We start from the raw sequence: 18315 nt of genomic DNA, 5'->3' as shown, positions 1-18315 counted from the left end.
CTTAAATAGTAAGATTTTATATTATACAAATTTTAGGCATTTTAAAATTTAAATATCTTTTTTTTTTAATTTCCAATAGTATCAAAAAAATATTTTGCATGAACCTCTTACACATTTGTTGTGGATGAAATAATTTATTCTTCGTAATAACAATTTTATTTTGCTCTTTTGCAGAATGGTACAGAGGGGAAAAGAGAGGCATGAAGTTCGTTATTCCAAGGATTTAGCGTGAGCCCACTGACAACTCAAGCAATTGCTACTTCTGCATGGTGGACCCTTCCAAACATCGGGCTGTCACATTGACCTGAGTTTCCTGTACCCACTCCGCTAGAGAGAAAGCAGCCATCCCGAAAAACTACTCACTTCTAAACATTTTTGTATAACTTTAGTACAAATACATGTAAATCTTGATTCATATGTTGTTTTATTCAGACATTATGTAAATGAAAATGTGCAAATTTGCCCGTCCTTACATAGAAAATAGGTTAATTTCTAAATTTCATTATCCAGGTCACAAAAGCAAAGTTTGAAAGGAATAATGGCCATTTTCTGTATTCTTACAACATAAGCAGTTAAGAAATAACACATACTATCCAGGAACAAAATTTATGTAGTATAATCAAATGAAATATTTTCAAAATAAATTGTGTAGAACAAATATAACTCATCGTAATCGAGGGTCTCGGGTCCTAATCCCTGCCGTACCAAACATACTCGTCCTTTCAGCCGTGGGAACGTTATAATGGGACAGTCAATCCTACTATTTGTTGGTAAAACGGTAGTCCAAGAGTTGGCGGTGGGTCGTGATGACTAGCTGCTTTCCCTCTAGTCTTTAACCGCTAAATCAGAGACGGCTAGCGCAGAGAACAAACATTTGGCCATCTTCCAAGATAGAAGACGAACATTTAATCAGCTTCCAAGATAGAAGACAAAACTCTGACCAGCTTCCAAGATAGAGAACGAACATAGAACCAGCTTCCAGGAGAGAGGACGAACATCTGACCAGCTTCCAAGATAGATAAGAAACATTTGACCAGCTTCCAAGATAGAGAACGAACATAGAACCAGTTTCCAAGACATCTCAACAAATTCACTCAGACGCAAACTACACAAGTTACCCGCTCAGATAAGTCAACTATAACTGACAAAATTCCTACCATCTCTCAAGCTACTCAAACTAAAATATATAGAAGACATAAATTTTTCCCAGTCGACTAAAGAATACCCGAAGAATTTACCTATGCAAGTCCTAGAACTCCAACATAGAGTTTCGCCGCACAGTACAGTAGAACCAAGACCTATCTTTGGCTTTAACAAGTTATAGAAAGGGCAAGAACTTGCGGCCCCTTTCCTCTCCACGTGCGATTCCCCACTCTTATGTTGTGAGCCAAACTGGCACTAGCTGGATCATTGGCACTAGCTAGTGAAAGTGGATTTTCTCGGGATTCTCCCGTTTCCTCTACATTTAAATTCTGGCATTGGATCTATAGATTTCAACCGCCCTGATGGATCCTAAGTCACGCATCGGCCGTTGGTTTTGTGGTATCACTCACTCACGCATCACCTCGGGTGTCTGGTGTCAGATCGCCAGTTTTTCGTCTTCTTTGCTTTCTCTGGATTCGCAATCAGCTCGTTTTTGTCACGATTTTTTTTTCTCGGGTAACTCTACCATATTATAAATTCATGAACGGGACGAAGAGAAAGTCTATCTTTCTTAGCACCCCCAGTTATCTCTATCTCCTCTGGGGATAGAGAATTTCAAACCGAAATTACTGTCAGTTTTGTTGTTGTTGTTCCAAGACAAAGAACAAACATTTGACCAACTTCCAAGATAGAGAACAAACATTTAACCAGCTTCCAAGATAGAGAACGAATATCTGACCAACTTTGAAGACAGCTGCGTAGTGATAAAAGCTGACAATTGTTTTATGTAATAATAAATGATAGATCTATTCTTTTGTGTTTCTGCTTGCCACACTATAACACTATCAACGCATGTATTTTGTTTTGTTTTCGGAGTTGATCCACGTTCAGTAATTAAATCAGTGTTTGGTGACACATTGACACGAAACGATTCAGAACATTATGTAAATTAAATAAGAATTTTATAGAAATGCTACAAATCGCGCCTTCGTAAATACAGAGCATAAGTTAAATTTATGTAATAGGAAACTCAAGGAGTTGCAGTTTCGTGGAAAATAAAATTCAACCAGAATTAGTTTCAGTGGAAAATATAAGTGCATTCAAAAATCCTTGTTTTTTATCTTTAATTGTATGTAAGGAACTAAGTAAAGTTTTGTTTCCTCTTGTTTTGAATTTCACCCAAAACTACACGAAGGCTATCTGCGTTAACAGGTCATTAATTTAGCAGTGTAAGACTAGAGGGAAGGCAGCTAGTCATCACCACCCACCACCAACTCTTGGGCTACTCTTTTACCAACGAATAGTGGGATTGATCGTCACATTATAAAGCTTCCACAGCTGAAAGATGACCATGTTTGGTGTGGCGGAAATTCGAACCAGGTAAGAAAGACATCCACTATATTGTTGTTATGATATGAAGTGGTAAAAAAGAGATTCACTATATTATTATTATGATACGAAGTGATAAGAAAGCCATTTGCTCTATTGTTTGTTATTATTATATGAAGTAGTAAGAAAGACATCTACTATACTGTTGTTATGATATGAAGTGATAAGAAAGATGTCTGGTTTTGAATTTTGCGCAAAGCTTCACGAGGGCTATCTGCGCTAGCTGTTTCTAATTTAGCAGTGTAAGACTAGAGGAAAGGCAACTAGTCATCACCACCCACCGCCAACTCTTGAACTACTCTTTTACCAACGAATAGTAGTAGTGACCGTCAAACTATAACGTACCGACAGTTGAAAGGGCGAACATGTTTAGTATGACAGGGATTCGAACCCGAGGCCCTCAGGTTACGAGTTGAGCGCGCTAACCACGTGGCCATATCGGGCCGTAACTAAGTAAAGAGCGTTTCACTTCCACAGATAATGTTTTGTAAGTATTAGTGTCGACATATTTTTGAGAATTAACTGTTGAAATACATGGAGTGTGAAATACGTGATGAAAATAAATTAGAGACGCAAGAAACCGCGGAAAAAATATTCTCGTGCTCGTTACATCTGTATTTCGAAAACATCACACAATTTGAAGCCAGCGTGGAAGAACATGATGTTTAATATTCCTCATTGGCTGCATTAAATATGACGTAGAATCAAATTATAGCATCTTTAATTAAGTTAAGCTTGGGCGTTTCGCTTACGGCAGTATTCAATGACCTTGACTTGAAGTGACTCTTTAATCAATATGATACGGTGAAATTTAGTGATAACGTTTTTGTTGATTTTCAGATTATAACAAACGCTTTACTAAATGTATGTGCTGTCGCCTGTCGACATTATGCTGAGATTCATAATTAGAATTGTATGTAAAATACATCGTAATTCCCATGTTTGTGCACCTAAGGCATCTGATGACCTGTTTCATTACTCAAATATAAATTAACACTAATTCAGGTTACTCTTACAAATAAAGTGACTTTACTTCTTTACAGATTATGACGTTATCTCAATATGGAACATAGTCACCACAAAACGTTTTATACAAATAATTTACTTCTTTATAGGTTACGGCGTTTCGTTTCAATGTGGAGTACGGTAACCGTAAAACGTTTGGTAGAAGTAGTTTTACACGAAACTTTATAGGTCGCGACGTTTCACTTTAATGCGGGATAAGTTCGCCACCAAACATTTTGTAGAAGTAGCTTCATACCTTTAAAGATCAAAACGTTTAACTTCAATATAGAGCATGGTCACTACGAACAGTAAGGTGGTACTGACATTTGATTGAAATCAAAGTGGTATATTCGAACGTTCTTGCGAAAAAGCTCTAATCATAAATTTTAGAGTCACGTGAATGGGATATGCCAACTCATGCTCAGTGTTTATTTCTTAGCCAACTTCTAATTACCCTACATAAGATTCAAACATTTTTAGATATGCAAAAGAATGGAGGCAAAGAGTGTTTGAGATACCTACGATAAAAATACAAGTGAATTCTGATTATCCTTCAATTGTTTGCACAGTTTTAATGCACTAGTTTAAATGTGTTATTAACACTAGGGAGTTTCACTGGTATTTTTTTTTTCAGAAGTTGTCCGTGATAGTTGTTCTACTTATTAGTCGGCAGCCTAAAGTCAATAAATAATTAATGTATCTTCAAAACTTTATATACTTTGTTGAGCTTTCCATAGTTTATGCCCATTGATATTCGAAACTCGAATCACGCTATACTTTAACAAATAAGAACAATAAGATATGGTGCTTGTCTCTTGTTGAGGTTACGAACATAAAAATATGTGTGAGTGGATGCTCTTGAAAATAACACAAAATCTGTACCATTGTCAGTGAGACTGTGTAGGGATAGATAGAGGTAAAAATAGTGACGATAAAGGTGCTTTCTTTTACCAGCTTTCAATACTCAGCACCTAATGTTCGTCCACAGCTTTCATGTTATTAACTAATTGATGATCATTGGCCGCGAAAATGTGTTACGAGCAGAAGTTGAAAGGTCACGAGTCAAAGTAGGAAGTGGTTATAATTCAAGAAAAGGCTCTTAATATCGCACCATTTAAGAGTTTATGTAGTATTTCAATGGTAGCGGCCGTGTTTGATTGCATTCCTCTATATAGAGTGCTAAGATTTTTGTGTGCCCTCCCATCACACTGTGTGTATGTTGTTTTTAAAGAAAGTTTAATTTCGTTTTTAATTACTGATAAAGGACTATGAACACATGGCGCCATCTATGAATGTACTTAATGTTAACTTATGTCAAAAGAAAATAAATGCTCAATAACAGCAATAATGGGGGTGGATGTGTGATGAAACTTCAGTAACATGCCCCTTCTTCCGGACTATCATCCTACAACGTTTGGTTGAAATTGGTCCAGCGACCTAGGAGTAGATAGATAACGGACAAACAGACACGATGAATAATATTGTGCTTTGTAGTCATATATATATATAGCATTTCATTAACAGAGACTATATTTTATAGTAAACGTAGGTATCTGTACGCACCTCCCACACAAGGAATGACTACATTTTGATAAAAAATAACAAGACGTTAATTAGTAATTACGCTATACGTTAGCATGGATAAGAATATAAGTTGTACAGCATGAATTTGAGATGGAGTTGAATGCAAGTTACGGAGTAAAATTTCCATAAATAATGAAAATAAAACAGGTTAAGACATTTCTGTTCATTTTTTTTACTGCTCGCCTTATATAAAGTACATTCTGATTTGTGATGCTGATACGAAACTTATTATTTTAAGAAATATTTGTTACGTCACATCACGTTTTACTTGTTTGACTGCCAAAATCTTTCAGGTGGCGTTTATATTACGGATTGTCTATGTAAAGTAGACATAGAAAAAGCTGCACAACCCTTTCTTTAAAACACAGTGAAGTAAATACAATGATATTTTGTTTTTCATTAAACGACTCAGAAATATACATATATATATATATATCTTGACATTAGTTCATTGTTAATTCTACCAATTAACCGTAAGGCATTTCAAAGATCGTAAAAAAATACATAAAAAGACGTTTGAAAAAATTCTTGTTAATAAAACATATAAGTAAATGCTTATTATATTAAATTCTAACTCAAAAAACTAATTTATAAAAATAACTACGATCTGATGGGATTCCTTTTGAATTAAATAAGCAGATAAAATGAACATTCGTGTTCACAAACAAAAACAAAAAGCGTTACACATAAAAATATGACTGATTTTAATCGTTTGCTTACAAGTCTAAGTGAATTTATACTATTTTTTAGTATACTTTTGTCTTATCACCAACGTTGTGAATTTTATCAAAAACAAATCATAAATGGCATATTTTTGGATGTCTTAATTAGGTGTCACTTAATTTGACCTGTTTCAAAGAATTTCTTCTTCATCGGTATTTGTGGGCGACGAAGTTTTAGGCCTCTTCCGTTTGCCTTCTAAATTGATGTTAAAATAGGATGTTTGATATATTTTAAGTAAATTATACACAGAAAAATCTCGCCTTTCCTGAAACTATGAATTTACCACGTTATTTTTTTAAGGTTAGTTGTTGGTTAAGATGTTTTTAATTGTGTCGGCGTAACAGAGTAAATTGTGATTAAATGACAGAAAAAATAAAATATGGGTTCCCATAAGCCTACTTTTTTAAATTACAACTAGTTATTCCTATAAGCCTACTTTTTCCTAATACGATTATGGATTCCGGTAAGCCTTTTTTTTTTTTTTTGAATGCAACTAGGTGTTACAGAAAACCTACTTTTTCACAATACATCTGAGTGTTCCTGAAAGTCTATTTTCTTTTAATACAACTACAGAGATCTGTAACCCTACTTTCTTTTAATAAAACTAGGATTTTCTGTAAGCCTACTTCTTTAATACAACTAGATATTTTTGTAAGCCTACTTTCTTTTAATACACCAGGGTGTTCCTGAAAGTATACTTCCTTTTAATAAAGGTGAAGATTCCTGTTGAACTACTTTCTTCAAATACAACTGGGTGTTTCTGTAAGCCCATTTTTTAATACATCTTGATGTTCGTCTAACCCCATTTTTCTACATAGAATTACACGTATCCGAAAGTGCTGGAACCAGAGGCATGTATTTCATATTATTTCATTGTAATTTGATATGTTTGGATTAACAGCAGGAATTAACTCGACCTTCTCATGTTTTGACAACACTATAATCAGTCGTGTATCTGAAATTAAGAAAAACGTGGAATAACTTATATTACAGACTTTTCGGACATCCTTTATGTTGCATACAATATATGAAAATTTCTGTAGTTTCATTCTTAAAAAAACTGTTTAGAGCTGCAAAATGATTCTACGATTTTTATGGATCAGTATTTAATAACGACTTTTGAATAACTTTGAGACGAATTAAGTTATGGTATTACTGTGTGAATACTCAAATGCATGTTATAAATTAAACAATCATTACGAAATATCACATTTTTTCACCAGTCAGTCAAGTATCCATCCATAGATTTTACGTTGTAAAATATGTTTAATTATATTACCAAATATACCACACGGATATTTTTACCTCTGCCACCGAGAGTGACAATGTTTTCATACCTGTGTGTATGTGTGCGTTTGTCAGCAAGATTTCTGAAAAACGGCTGAATGGACTTCAACAAAAGTTGGCATATACTTACTTGGTCTATGATCAAACCAAGAAGTTGTTCTGTTTTGGAGAGTCAAGATCAAAGTTTACGAAAATCGAAAGAAAAAAATCTCTATCTTTTAACGAGATAGAATTTTTAAAAAATATTTTGCTCTATAACTCAGTCAAAAATAATCATATTTTGATGAAATTTGATGAACATATGTGGAAAATTGTACTTCATTGTTCTGCCAAAAATGATCTGTATTAGTTGATAAAGACGAACATTTTCGTATTTTTTGAAAGCCGAATATGATGAACATTAAGTAACAAAGATATGCAGTCTACCGTATGTCCCTCTGGTTTAATAAATTGAAAACTTCATATAATAAGTATTATCATTTCTGTTTTGTGCCACAGCTAGCTTATACTGTTTCTTTCTAAAGAATCTTATAAACCGTACGGTGTGTTCATGCGAAAAAATGAAAAGCTTACTGCAGAAATCACTGTACTGTGCACTAGTAATTCAAATAAGAGATATATGCTTGTAGAAACTAAAATAATAGTCTTTGACATGTTCAAGTTATAGGTAGGACTTTTCTCTCATGTCGATTAATATTTTTGGCAAGTTTTTTTTGAAGCATGTAAATAACTCTTTTCTTTTAATATTTGTAGTTCATACTGGAAGGATTTACAAATTTTGATAAAAGTTAAGAAAAAACGACCTTTACACTCCAGATAAATATAAAATAATACATTTTTATTTAAACCATATTCTCCAGTCAGATATATTTTTTAATAACTTTAACTATCATTGCTTATCATTATACGAACGTTACATTGTACAGTCAGAGAGAACTTCTACAATATGTTAACAATAAAAAAACTTTGTTACTATAAAAACTGTACTGTTTTGGCTAACAAATGTGAAAATAATTTAAGTTATTTAGGTCTATGTATGGGCGTCACATTGCAGGCTCTAAAACAACTATTTACTATTGGCCCCAACTGTAGCTCTGTGCTTAAAAACAAAACAACCAGTACTTGATTTTAATAATAAACACAATTTAAATACTAGAAATATACGATCTTATAACATCAGATTTGTCACTTTTCTTTAATTGGACACTTAACGTTTCGCTTAGCTTTTTTCAGAAGCGTTCCACTAAAATACAAGCCGTAACATCTGTAGAAAACTTCAAACAGTTTAAATAATATGTTCTGATCGAATTAATAGCGTGTTCCTAAAGCGCGCGTTTGGCATATTGGTTACTAAAGCTCATTGTTTGGAATAACTGTTACCTTTGATAAACAAAAATTCTATATAAATTACAGACTGAATTAACGACATGTAAGGTGAAAAATAACTATAAAGAGCTGGTGATAGGTTATCTTAAGACATGAAAAGTTACTTCCCTTACATACAACTGTAAAAAACAAAAACATAAAGACTGCAAAACAAAATGCGAAATCGCAAATTTTCATGTGTTCTCCGCATTGTGTGAAACTGAAACTTTGTTTGTGTATCCTCATGGGTCCAATGAACTTTGATACAAATTTTGGTAAAGATCCATTTATAGGAGTTAAATATTTGTATGTACGTACATTATTTCATTTGTACAGATTATAGACGCCACCTTTTGTCTCTTACTCATCTTTGGTCGCAACTGTCAAATGAGAAAAGCATCTTCAAATTTTCTATAAGTTTACTTGGTGGTTTTGGTACGCATTTATACAGATAATGGTGGCTTTAAGTCAAGTGGGATTTCTCCATGATTACTTGAAATACGATCTGCTCGTTTCTGAACACGTATCATATTGATCAATCAAAGCCAACTTCTACACAGTTTTAAAAATAAACTCAATCCGTGCGCCCATTCTGCCGTCAAGTATAGATTTTAAATAAACAATAAACACAATTCACTTTTCACATCTAGAAGAACATCACATTCCACTGCGAAATACAATAAATACATTCTCTAATTTATTCCGTAAATATACCATACAGAATAGTCAAAATAGCTTCCGAACTGTTTATAAAATATGTTCACTTCACGGTTTGTTTTTAAAAACAACAGCATGTGTAATCAAATTCAACGCTTAAACAATCAATGAATGCAATTTACATTAAATACCATCCACTGTTTGTTTCTGTGAGGGTTTTATAGGGTGATGTAAACAAAATTAATTATTAATACTTTAAGAACAAATACAACTCACAGTTGTTTCTGTATGGCACCACATAAAACAGTAATATACAACGTTTAATAACAATTCCCAGCTTTTTTTTTTGAGGGAGCCACATTATTCAGTCACTTATTCACAATAAATACAATGCTTTCCTCAGAAACAGTACCAATTGTGCAGTCAATCACAGCTTCTAAACAATATTACCAATAAATGCATTCCCTGGTAATAATTTTGACAACAATTGTCTGCTTGTCTGAGAACGAACATTGTTTATTTTGGGAATTTCGCGCAAAGCTACACAAGAGCTGTCTGCGCTAGCCGTCCATAATTTAGCAGTTTACGACTAAAGGGAAGGTAGCTAGTAATCACCACCCACCGCCAACTCTTTTACCAACAAAGAGTCAGATTGACAGTCACATTATAACGCCCCCATGGTTAAAAAGGCGAGCATATTTGGTGTGACGGGATGCGAAAACGCGACCCTCTGGTTACGAGTCGAGCACCTTAACCACCGGGCCATGCCCAGAACGAACATCATAAACTCTAAACAATTTCAACAATAAATACAATTTAATGTTTGTTTCTCAAAGTGCAGTATATTGAGCATTATTATCACATATTCTAAACACTAATAACAAAAAACACAATCATTCTAAAAAATTCTACCAATGAGCAACCTTCTCCGGTGGTTTCTGCGAGGACACCACATTGTGAAGTCAAATCAACTTCCGAACAATTTTAACAATAGATACGTTTGACTACCTTCCTTTAAACGGACATAATATTGTGTTGTGAAACTGAAATTCTGAGAAATACCTAAACAGAAAATATAATTCTCCTTTTGTTTCTGTAGCGGCATCACCATTTGTAATAAAACACAACTTCCAAACGTGTTTGCACCCAGCTAGTACAGCGGTAAGTCTGCGGATTTACAATGCTAAAATTAGAGGTTCGATTCCCCTCAGTGGGCTTAGCAGGTAGCCTTATGTGACTTTGCTATAAGAAAACACATACTAAACGTTTTAAACATTAATTGCTAATCAATGCTTGCCTCTCTAATGGTACCACATTGTTTAGTAAAACACGACTTTTTTAAACAAACAATGGACACAAATACAATAGTATTTGTAATTACTGGAGATAAGTACCTCATCATAATAGTCGATACACTACATATCTAGATATTGATGCCACCATACGATATCATACCTAGATACAGAAGTTTCACCAAAGGTTTATTACAAAGTTTGACAGTCTTGTCTGTAATTTATTATCTATATTACTGACACTGTCTTATTTAAGTACTTAACACTTTACAGTGTTTTTTTCAAATTCTCAAGTTTGGTCCATTAAATGGTAGCTGCCAAGAGAAGTGAAAAAAAAACAATAATATCTGTCTATTTATTTTGTTATTATTAATTTGTTATGTTATTACGCATGTATTGTTTTTGATAAAATAAACGTTGTTAATTAAAAGCAAAGGCTCACGTTGGGTTATCTGTGCTCTGACCACCACTTATATCGAAACCCGCTAACATTGTAAATCCACAGACATACGGCTGTGCCCCTGGAGGGCTGATAAACTTAGGAAACATGTAGTACTCAATACTCATTTTTCTTTCTTAAATCATTAATTTTTAGCGAAAATTCTTTACTAGAAATTCAGATTTTTTTCTGCAGAAATAGTCTTACAATGTTTACTTAAAGCTTACCAAATTTCGTGAAGACACATAAATCGTGTGTGTGGGTGCTTTTATTATAGAAAAGCCACATCAGGCTATATACTGACTCCACCGAGGGGAATCGAACCCCTAACTTTAGCATTATAAATTCGTAGACTCACCGCTGTACTAGCGGGGAACACACATTAATCATACTGTATCCATAAAGTCTTATTACGGCTTCACGATATGGGAAGCGTATTGTTGTATCACACACCTTTAGTTAAACATATCACATTATAGAGTCAAACACAAATTTTGTTCATGCAAGGACATCGTGTTATGCGATCAAATAAAAATTCTAAAATATTTAATAATAAAATACAAATTCATATATATCCTGATAATAACATCTTAGTACTTTCAATAACATCTGCTTAACAATAAATATAATTAAAAGCTTGTTTTTCAAGAGCACCACTTTATGCAGTGAAATGCAACTTTTAAACAGTTTATAACAATAAATACATTTTGTTGTTATTCTATGTAAGAGCACCATATTATGCAATCAAAGACATCTTTTAATAATTTAAAAACAACTTACAACTAATTATTTGACTATGTATGGACATTGTATTGTACTACACAAACTCTAAAATGTGGAAAAAAATACAATTTAATTCAATGTCGTTAAAGGCCCACTGGTGTAGTGAAACACATCTGCTACACAATTTTAACAAAACAATACGTTTTCTACTTGTCTCTGTATGGGCACGTAAAAACACTGTGTAGTTAATCTCAACAATATATAAATTTCACATGTGTATCTAATAAGCTATCAAAGTATTTTGAGTTAGTCCCTATCAATTTCACATTATTAATAGGTGGTGTATTAGTCAGATGTCTTAATTTGAAGAGTAGGCTAAAGTATAAAACAAGTCGGAACAGTAATGTGTCTATAAAATAATGTTATTTTTTATTGAAATATTAGTTATGAAATTTCTTTTTCATATCACTTCAGTGTGAATTATCATCCTGGGAAAATATTTTGTGTGGACACTCTGGTTTCCAATAGTGAAAGAGTCGGAGCTGGTTCTTCCATCACAACAGACGTTTCGAAAGCAATTAGACAATGGTAACTATATTTGGAACTGTCTTTTACGCAAGAGGCCTTGGTATTTGTAGAATTCTCTAGAGAAGATTAACTTTCGACAAGTTTACGGATAGAGAAGCACTTGCTTGTTTGGAATTTATTCTTCTGAATAATGTAATGTTAGGTTACGGTGAAACTTGTCATTAATTTTAGGCTTAACTTTACTTTTTAATAAACACCTATTATATATGTTTAGTCGTAGAATATGATCAGGACAAGTATCGGATGTAGTTAATTAGGTTGTTACTTCATTTTCACAGCATCGTATTGTGTTATGTTGAAACTTAAATAACCTAATACGCAGTTTACAATAAACTAATTTTTGTTGGTTTGCTTTTGTGGGATTAATTTAAATTAGGCTGTATCTCTTAAATTTCAACATAGCGTTCTGTGAAAACGGCACCACATTGTACAGTCAAAAAGAAACTAAACATTTTCAAAAATACAGTTCTCTCCTCCTATGAGAAAGGACACCACATTGTACAATCGAAATCAAACTAAACATTTTAAAAAAATACAATTATCTCCTCCTATGAGAAACGGCACCATATTGTACAGTCGAAATCAAACTAAACATTTTTAATAATAAATACAATCCTTAATTTTTTTAAAGCATGAAATTTGTAGTCAAACAAAATTTCTAATTAATTTTAATGTTCGTATGTTTTAATATATCAAGACTTGTTATATAAAACAACTAATATTATACTATATTCATGTGTTATTTCATCAAGACGTGTTATGAAAATCAAATAAAATAGTATTGTATTCATTCGTATGTCGCGGGTTCGCGCCCGAGTCGCGCCAAACATGCTTGTCCTCCCAGCCGTGGGGGCGTTATAATGTGACGGTCAATCCCACTATTCGTTGGTAAAAGAGTAGCCCAAGAGGTGGCGGTGGGTGGTGATGACTAGCTGCCTTCCCTCTAGTCTTACACTGCTAAATTAGGGACGGCTAGCACAGATAGCCCTCGAGTAGCTTTGTGCGAATTTCAAAAAACAAACAAAAAAACAATCATTCGTATGTTTTAATACATCAAGACTTGTGTGAAACAAATAAAAGAATACTATGTTTTTGTGTCTCAATACGTCAGAATGTGCCGTGTAAAACAATATAATATTACGGCCGTGTATTTTAATACATCAAGAGACGTAAGTCGTAAAACAACTAAAATAATAGTTTCCACTAAAACATTACTGTCACCCAGAAGTCCTGACCAGCTCTGGTAGCGCAAATAGCCCTCGTGTGGCTTTGCGCGAAATTCAAAACAAACAAACTCTGGTATTGAACGAAAGCTATTATTCAGATATGACTTTTACACGATAATACAAGAAAATGTTATCTCGCCAGTAACTTGTTGTTGCAAGTGTTTTTACTGTCTGACACATGTTTGTTTATGTTCCAAACAGAGATAAAGTCTTACAGAAATGTTTCATTTCTGATAGTAATATTCATATTTTAACAAAAGTTGTTGTTATTCTGAGCAGTTAACATAATTTCTCGGTTAAGATAGTATTCAATAAATGTTGAAGGTGCTTGTGTTTTTTTTACTTAAACACGTATCTAACATATGTTTATCGTTTTTGATAAAAAGATAACGACCCTGCAGGTAATATTTCACGATGTTTAAGTATCTTCTTAGTATAAGTAGAACGAATAGAGAGAGATATAAAGATTAAAAGTTGACGCCGACACTAGTACAGTAAACGTTGAAACGAATCCTAAAGGTATCAACAACTCATTTGTAGGATGATTTCCAATTAACAAGGTGTCATGCCTGGAACATGGAATGAATTATCGCCCGTAATGGCTCCCCATAGCCTATTTCCCTGGTGTCCTAGGCCCGGGGATCATGGTAGCTCGCCGGAATTACTTCGAATTGGGAAGAATTACTGATCGTTAGTCAGATGACAGCACATTCACTTCTATTCCACGTTACAACACTTCTGAGACGAATAAAGCAGTCTTACGATTGCGAGATGTAGTTTGCTACGCCGTTGAGGCTGACATCAAATGGCCTAAAGTCAAACTGATTATAGGGTAGCAGGAAGAAAATAGCGATGTAAAACTGTTGGAGCTGCTGTTTCGTGGTGATACCCAGCCGACCTGTTCTGCTATATAGTCTGTGATCCAACTATCTAACTTAGAGCACAGGAACATCGTAGTTATTGGCCGTCATATAACAATACTCGTATTATTACCGAGTGTAGCAACGAGTAGTTTATAGAGAGAAACTACCAAATTCGGTCTGATCCATTCCACGTAATGCATTTTTTAGTTATAATTCTTCCTATGAACGTATGTGTTTCATGTAAACTAGAAAAAGACGAACTACAATATCACAAGACACAAGGTACACTACGGCAACAGAGAAAAACTACAATATCACGAGACACAAAGTACACTACGACAACAGAGAAAAACTACAATATCACAAGACACAAAGTACACTACGACAACAGAGAAAAACTACGATGTCACAAGACACAAAGTACACTACGACAACAGAGAAAAACTACGATGTCACAAGACACAAAGTACACTACGACAACAGAGAAAAACTAAAACATCACAAGACACAAAATGTACAAAATCACAGAACATACTGCAATATCATAGGAGATTAATTTCACAAAACAAACTACAATATCACAGTGCAAAGTATCATACAGTGTTACAGGACAAGCTACAATACCACAGGACATGTTACCATATCAAATGGCAAATTGTTGTATCACAGGACATAAACTGCAGCTTCAAAAGACAAGCTACTATCACATGATTTTAACTTCAAAAACCGAACTGAAATATTACAGAGCATAAGTTGCAGGCCCCACATGGCCAGGTGGTTAGGTAGCTCGGCTTGTACTCCGAGATTCGCGACTTCGAATCCCTGTCACACCAAACATGCTCGCCCTTTCAGCCGTGGGGGCGTTATAATGTGACGGTCAATCCACTAATCGTTGGTAAAAGAGTAGCCCAAATTTGGCAGTGGGTGGTGATGACTAGCTGCCTTCCCTCTTGTCTCACACTGCTAAAGTATGGACGGCTAGCGCAGATAGCCCTCTTGTAGCTTTGCGCGAAATTACAAAAATAAACATAAGTTGGAACTTTACAATGTCGCAGGACAAACTGTAATATCCTAAAACAGAACCTACAGTATCGCAAGAAAAATTACATTATCACAGGATATAAACTACAATAACCTAAAACACAGCCTACAATATCACAATAAAAATTACGTTATCACAGGATATAAACCGCAATATCACGACACAGAAGCTTCATTATTACAGTAATCAATGTGCAACAGCATAGGACAAAATACTTTATAACAGGATTCAATGTACAACATCACAGGACACAAACTACAATATCACAGGAGAAAACGCAATATAACAGAACACAATACACAATGTTGCCACAACAAACAAATTACAATATCACAAGGCACAGCCTACAAGGAGAAAGCAACAAAAAACATTCAGAGCCATTCTATGAGCAGCTATGCTGCGGCGAAAAACTGTCTCAAGTGCCGAGCTATTTAAATGGCGAATATTTATTCGCATTTATGGCGGCCCACTGAAATCATTGAAGAAATTCGATTATCGCTTGGTACGTTTAATAAAACGCAAAATAGTGTTCGGGTATGTGTGTAATGAAGATCCATAATCATAAAATAAATACATTTAATTGAAGGATGAAATGGTAAGGAACAGAATCGTGCGTAGACATTTAAATTTCGTATTGGATGGGGTCACGTTAAGAACACATATATTATGAAAATTTAGCAAGAGGTAAACGGTACTGTAACATTTTATGATATTAATATTTATAATCGTCACAGGCTGTGAATTGTAATAGGAGACGTACGATTTAATTTTAAATATCTGAGCCCTGCCTTGTTTTGTTTCCCTTTTCTGTGTTACTTTGTATGTATATAAGTGTGTGTGTGTGTGTATAAACCATTTAATCAAACCCACACACATCTTGTACACTGAAGTAAACAGTATTATACTCACCAAAATGACCGAGTCCGTATACATAGGATTATTAGTACTCGTACTCTCGAAAGTTGTTGTTAAATGCACTATTCACACATATAAATGTACAGTACCTATAAATACTGTTAGCAGACTCGAAAGTTGTAATTAAAGACACTGTTTACAGTTACAAAGAATGACTTATAGACACTGTTAACGGTCTCAAATGTAATAGGTAAATGCACTATTTATACATATAAGGAATGTACATATATATATATACGGTCTCGAATATTATAGGTAACTGTACGTTTCACATATACAAAGAATGTACCGATAGACACTGTTAACGGCCTCGAATGTTGTAGGTAACTACACTTGTAACACATACAAAGAATGTACCTATAGACACTGTTAACAGCTTCAAATGTTGTACATACTCTGAAATTGAACACACGCTGAAAGAATTTACCTGTAGACACGATTTAATCGGTTACGTGACGACCGTACGAACTGTTTACATATAGAAATAATGTAATTTCAGCCACCTTTATAAAATTCAAATACTAAAACTGTTTACTTCTGCAAATGAACACATAATATTTCTTGTCACAGTAAATTAACTAAGTCGAATATATAAGCATAATCAAAATTATTTTGCACAGAGAACCTGCTACATATTTCGACTAAATATTCGTCTCTCTTCTGCATTTATGATAGTATAGCTGAGTATACAGGGTTTGTATACAAAATTAATAGATATAATATGTACCTATAGACACTTAACAGCTTCGAATGTTGTACATACTTTGAAATTGAACACACGCTCATATTGAATGTAGAGATATTGTTCATACACACACACACAGAGAATGTACCTGCTCACACTGTTAACACATTCTAATATTGGATGTAGAGACATTGTTCATACACAAACATAGAATGTACCTACTGACACTGTTAACACACACTAATATTGGATGTAGAGACATTGTTCATACACACACATAGAATGTACCTGCTGACACTGTTAACACACTCGAATATTGCATGTAGGGACATTGTTCATACAAACACATAGAATGTACCTGCTGACACTGTTAACACACTCGAATATTGGATGTAGAGACATTGTTCATACACACACATAGAATGTACCTGCTGACACTGTTAACACACTCGAATATTGGATGTAGGGACATTGTTCATACAAACACATAGAATGTACCTGCTGACACTGTTAACACACTCTAATATTGGATGTAGAGACATTGTTCATACACACACATAGAATGTACCTGCTAACACTGTTAACACACTCTAATATTGAATGTAGAGACATTGTTCATACACACACATAGAATGTACCTGCTAACACTGTTAACACACTCTAATATTGGATGTAGTAACATTGTTCATACACACACATAGAATGTACCTGCTGACACTGTTAACACACTCGAATATTGGATGTAGGGACATTGTTCATACAAACACATAGAATGTACCTGCTGACACTGTTAACACACTCGAATATTGGATGTAGGGACATTGTTCATACAAACACATAGAATGTACCTGCTGACACTGTTAACACACTCTAATATTGGATGTAGAGACATTGTTCATACACACACATAGAATGTACCTGCTAACACTGTTAACACACTCTAATATTGAATGTAGAGACATTGTTCATACACACACATAGAATGTACCTGCTAACACTGTTAACACACTCTAATATTGGATGTAGAGACATTGTTCATACACACACATAGAATGTACCTACTGACACTGTTAACACACACTAATATTGGATGTACAGACATTGTTCATACTTACACATAGAATGTACCTGCTGACACTGTTAACACACTCGAATATTGGATGTAGAGACATTGTTCATACACACACATAGAATGTACCTGCTAACACTGTTAACACACTCTAATATTGGATGTAGAGACATTGTTCATACACACACATAGAATGTACCTACTGACACTGTTAACACACACTAATATTGGATGTACAGACATTGTTCATACACACACATAGAATGTACCTGCTGACACTGTTAACACACTCGAATATTGGATGTAGAGACATTGTTCAT

At 34.2% G+C, this 18315-nt stretch overlaps 1 long non-coding RNA gene across 1 annotated transcript in view; it reads left to right on the top strand.

Annotated features, from left to right (window-relative positions):
* Positions 1-18315, top strand: part of LOC143257506 (uncharacterized) — a 152488-nt gene that overhangs the window by 100702 nt on the left and 33471 nt on the right. Inside the window, exon 2 of the long non-coding RNA XR_013031888.1 lies at positions 12082-12195. This is a non-coding gene — a long non-coding RNA (uncharacterized LOC143257506). The remainder of the gene's footprint in view (positions 1-12081; positions 12196-18315) is intronic.

The sequence above is a fragment of the Tachypleus tridentatus genome, chromosome 7 (assembly GCF_004210375.1).
Source record: "Tachypleus tridentatus isolate NWPU-2018 chromosome 7, ASM421037v1, whole genome shotgun sequence".
Classification (NCBI taxonomy): Eukaryota; Metazoa; Arthropoda; class Merostomata; order Xiphosura; family Limulidae; genus Tachypleus; species Tachypleus tridentatus.
The sequence above is the reverse complement of the archived record's forward strand: the minus strand, read 5'-3'. Positions and strand labels throughout refer to the sequence as shown.